The sequence below is a fragment of the Suncus etruscus genome, chromosome 19, assembly GCF_024139225.1.
Source record: "Suncus etruscus isolate mSunEtr1 chromosome 19, mSunEtr1.pri.cur, whole genome shotgun sequence".
NCBI classification, from domain to species: domain Eukaryota; kingdom Metazoa; phylum Chordata; class Mammalia; order Eulipotyphla; family Soricidae; genus Suncus; species Suncus etruscus.
Genome location: NC_064866.1, coordinates 18,348,745 through 18,353,592, shown reverse-complemented (window position 1 = coordinate 18,353,592; position 4,848 = coordinate 18,348,745). Strand labels below are relative to the sequence as shown.

General features: G+C 36.7%; 1 pseudogene; it reads left to right on the top strand.

Annotated features, from left to right (window-relative positions):
• The first annotated feature begins 616 nt into the window (after positions 1-616).
• Positions 617-1,589, top strand: LOC125997136 (DNA-(apurinic or apyrimidinic site) endonuclease-like; annotated as a pseudogene).
• The last annotated feature ends 3,259 nt before the right edge of the window (positions 1,590-4,848 follow it).

Genomic DNA, 4,848 nt, shown 5'->3' with positions numbered 1-4,848 from the left:
TGAGGGCATGCCCACGCAGCTACTAATGTGGCCACAAAATAATATCTGACCCACATATATCCCTTAGGCCTTTGCTGGCAGTGGAAAAGATGGACAGTGTCGTAGGAAAGAAGCACCTTGAGACTACAAGAGGAACCATAGTAGCGCAGTGCAATACAACCACAACTGGTGTGTGAAGACAAAAAATCCTGCAGAGCCAATCATTTATAATACCCTATAAAGCCTTTCTGAAATGGAGTTCAGAGTGGAAATACTTAGGATGTTCAACGACCTCAAGGAAACAATAGAACACAGCAAAACACAGGAGACATGAGAGCCAAATGAGAAATACAAACAGAAATAACAAAACTGGGGGCTAGAGTGATAGCACAACAGGTAGGGCGCTTGCTATGCACGTGGCTGATCCAGTACTAACCAGGGTTTGACCCCAGGCATTCTATATGGTCCTCCGAGCCTGTCAAGAGATATTTCTGAATGCAGAGTCAGGAGTAACCCCTGAGCACCACTGGGCATGGTCCCCAAACTAACAACAAAAAAGAAATATCGAGTTTCAGAACCTAAATAGACAAAGCCTTAAGAAAACTGTTTTAGATTAGGTGTTGTATAGTTTAGGACTATGCTCAAATGAGGGGGAAAGGGAGCAGTAGTAGAAGATGGAGACTAACTCAAGACTGAGCCAGGGTCCACAAAAACTAAGGCAGGAGAAAATGAAAAAGTGACAGCAGAAGGACCAGTCCTTTATGAGGACCCCCCCCCCCCCCGGAGCAGAAACCCTCACCCAGTTGCAAATCTGCTATGGTCAAGATCGATTTCTGAGCATAGAGCCAGGGGTAACCCCTGAGCGCTGCAGGGTGTGACCCAAAAACCAAAAGGTAAAAAGAAGAAAGGTTAAGATTCGGTCAAGGAAGAAGCACCAAATATCTGTTCCTCCAAGAGACCAATTGTTCAGAGAACAAAATACTAGCTGAAATTCAAAAGCTGCCTGGACTGTCATATCAGTACTGGGCAGCTCCTTCAGACAAAGAAGGGTACAGTGGGGTGAGCCTACTCTCACGCCATTGCCCAATCATAGTCTCTTATTGCATTGGTGAGGAAGAACATGATCAGGAAGGCAAGGTGATCATGGCTGAATTTGAGGCATTTGTGCTGGTAACTGCCTATGTACCAATGCAGGCCAAGGGTTGGTGCACCCTGAGTACCAACAGTGCTAGAATGAAGCTTTTTGCAAGTTCCTAAAGGACTTGACTTCCCACAAGCCTCTTGTGCTGCATAGAGACCTCAAAGTGGCTCATGAAGAGATTGACCTTCTCAACCACAAGGGAAACAAAAAGAACGCTGGCTTCACACCCCAAGAACACCAAGGCTTTGGAGATGCTACAGGCTGTGCCTCTGGCTGACAGATTCCATCACCTCTACCCTGACACTGCCTATGGCTATACCTTTTGGACTTATAAGATGAATGCTTGGTCCAAAAATGTTGTTTGGTGCCTTAATTACTTCCTGTTGTCTCAATCTTTGTTACCTAAATTGACAGCAATATTCATTCCAAGGCCATGAGCAGAGACCACTGTCGATTATTTTACACTTAGTACTGTGATATTCCCCTAATCCACTTTGAGCCTGGAAAATATAACAGTATCCTCATCGCATCAATGTTAGCTTTACGTTTCTTGTATCCCAACAGTTTTACTGCTTCTACAAAAAAATTTCCTTTTCTTATACTTATAAAAATACAAAATACTCAACCAGACTCCTAGTGACAGGCAAGTTCATCATTTGAAATCAAGAGGTTTCTAAGGGTATTTGAAGAAGATTTAAAAAAGAGCATTGTACACAAAGCTACTTCTAACTTTCTTCCAAGTGTTAATAAAGAATCATAGTTTCAAAAATATCAAAACTGAAAATTTAGTAAGCAAAATAAAAACTAATAGGAAGGCCTCATCAATAGAGTAAGAGCTTCTGAACAGTAAATCAATGTATTTTTTTTTGAGGTTTTAAAAATAAGTTTTAGGGTTGGGACTTATGATGACGTCAGTCTTTGTGGTACAGGAGTTCTGTTCCCTCAGTGTCATTTTAATCCATCTTCTGTGGTTGGTGGTCTTGGTCTTTGCACTGTACCTAGGGTGGCACTTAGGATAGCATCTTTCTTTGTGCTTCCAGAAGCCAGATTCCATTACAATTGTCTCTGCTAGACCTTTGGAAGTGGGGTTCATGGTTGTTGTGCAGGTCGTATTTCAAACCCATCCTGAATCTGTACAGACACTGAGATCTCTAGACACAGAGGTCTGATTGTACCACCCAGAACAGAACAGAAGTCTCCCAAACACGACAAAAGACCACAGGGAGAGTAAATGATCATGAACAGAGTCTATAGCTGACCCCATGACATTATACGCCAAGGACGGAGAAACCCATAACTCTCAGGCCAAGTGAATTCCTTTTCGAATGACCCCAATATTTACTGTGCAAGGGCAGGAGGGAAAAAAGCCCAAAATATTGTTTACTTTTTATATATTATTTTTACTTTCATTTATTATTATTATTATTATTATTATTATTATTATTATTATTTTTACTTACCTAACTATTTTTGGTCGATTTCTCTGTTTGGGTGTGGTTATTGAAGCTGTTGTCCCCAGATATACCTAGTTTTTTCTCTTCTTTTCTTTTCTTTCTTTATGGGCTATGTCATGTTTCTTATCTCAAGACCATGGCGGTTTTTTTTTTTGTTTTTTTTTTGTTTTGTTTTGTTTTGTTTTTGTGCGTGTGTGGTACTTACCATTATTGTTGGAGTCCTCACTGGATATTGGACACTTTTTTTTTTGTACTGATGGAATGTTTCATTTTCTTTTTTCTCCTTCACCCCTCAAATCGATGATAAAAGCCTCTAGAAGGACTCAGCCCACTTATGGAGTATTAGACTTTTACCCCAGTTTACTACTTTTCTCTTCTTCAAACCAAACCACGTAAATTTAACTAGCTAGGCCTGCCTCCCAGTTAGAGGGAGGAAATTAGGGAGACACCTAGACCAATCAGATGCAAGACTACTATGTAGTAGGATAGGAACATAGGGGACCACATATTCTAGCAGCCCTAGGGGTGAGGGAAGAGGATATGGGAGATAGGACAAAAACAGAGGTGTAGGGAGGACAATTTGGTGATGGGAATTCCCCCTGATGTTATGTAAATATTTAACTAAAATATTATTGTCAACAACATGTAAACCACTATGATCAAAATAAAATTATATTTAAAAAAATCTTATGGGTAAAATAATATTAGAAAATAGTGCTTGTCAATTATAAGGTTTCTTTTATAGTAAAAGTAAGTTAATTCTCTTTCAAACATTAGACTAAAGTATGGCACTGAACTCTTAGATTTTCTCATGTATATATGTATGTATATATTTACATTTTGGATCTATAGTAATGGCAACTTCATGTGGTTCAAATTATTACATAAGAAATGTTTATTATTTATCAGGCTGTTTCTCCTAAATTTGGAGTTAATAAATGCAAAACAGAAGAGTTTATTTATATCTCATGAAAATTAGAGGATAACATTGGTGGTGGAAATGCCCCTGATTCAATGTCACTATATACCTAAAATACTACTGTGAATAATCTGTAATCCACTTTGGTCAAAATATAAATGATTAATAAAAAAAACTTAAAGCTCTATAATGCAATAATTTTTAAATAAACAAATTTTAAAATAAAAAAATAAGTTTTAGTTCATTTTATTATAAAATAATAAAATATCTGATATAATAAAACATTTAGTGAGATGTTTTCAATAAGCATGTGATGGCTACTTTCATAATTTTATAATTAATATTACATATAAAGATAATTGAGAGTCATCAAAACTTTAATTAATTAAATTACTTTGGGGGACCATAAATGGCCCAATAATAAAGGTATGAGATCAATCTGCAGTACAGAAAAAATAGGTAGAAGTTAGTACATATACCATTCAGTTTTATACATTAAACATACATTTATTAAATTTAATGTCTATTTTAGTTCTTCAGTGTGATTCTGTGGAGTAAAATTAAACTGTAATTCTAACTGTAATTATAAACTGTCTTAAAGTGAAGAAAGTCTCCAAACAAGAGCAGAAGATGAGGGAAAAAAAGCTTTAACTATTTTTTTCTTAAAAGAAGTAAAAATAAATCTTTGGAATGAATTCATAAACAACATAAGAGTCATTGAGATGCCAGAAAGCCAGGAAGAAAACTCTTTGAAGAAGTTTCAGTAAAAGAGATCATTGCTGAGAAATTCCCAGAAAGGAACAGTGTCTGAATTCACATCGTAGATGCCTGGAGAGTACCATGAAAAGATACATAAATAATAGCGTCACAAGGTACATCCTACTCACAACAATAAAAACCATAGGTAGGGATAGAATACTGAAAGTAGCAAGATCAAAAAAGAAATTACATAATAGGAGCATCTGTGAGATTTACAGTAGTTTGATCACAAGGAACTCTTCAGAACTGACGGCAGGTGGATATAGTGAAAAGACAATGAAATGAACACTTCATCAAGAATACTTCATTCATCCAGAATCTTATTCAAGTCTGCATGAAAGATACACAGCTCAGGAACAGCACAGATTCAAATCCACCTTTAAGAGCAAGACTAAAGGGGATACTTTAAGATGAGAAAAACACAGCACACCAAATTTCTATAGCAAGATGGCACAAAACTCTACTGCAATAATTTCCTCTCAGTTTCAATGGATTAAACTCACCAATTAAAGGACAGATGAATAAATGGATCAGAAAAGTTAATTCACATTCTTATGCCTAAAAAAATTAAAATATCATATTTGAATAGTAAGTGC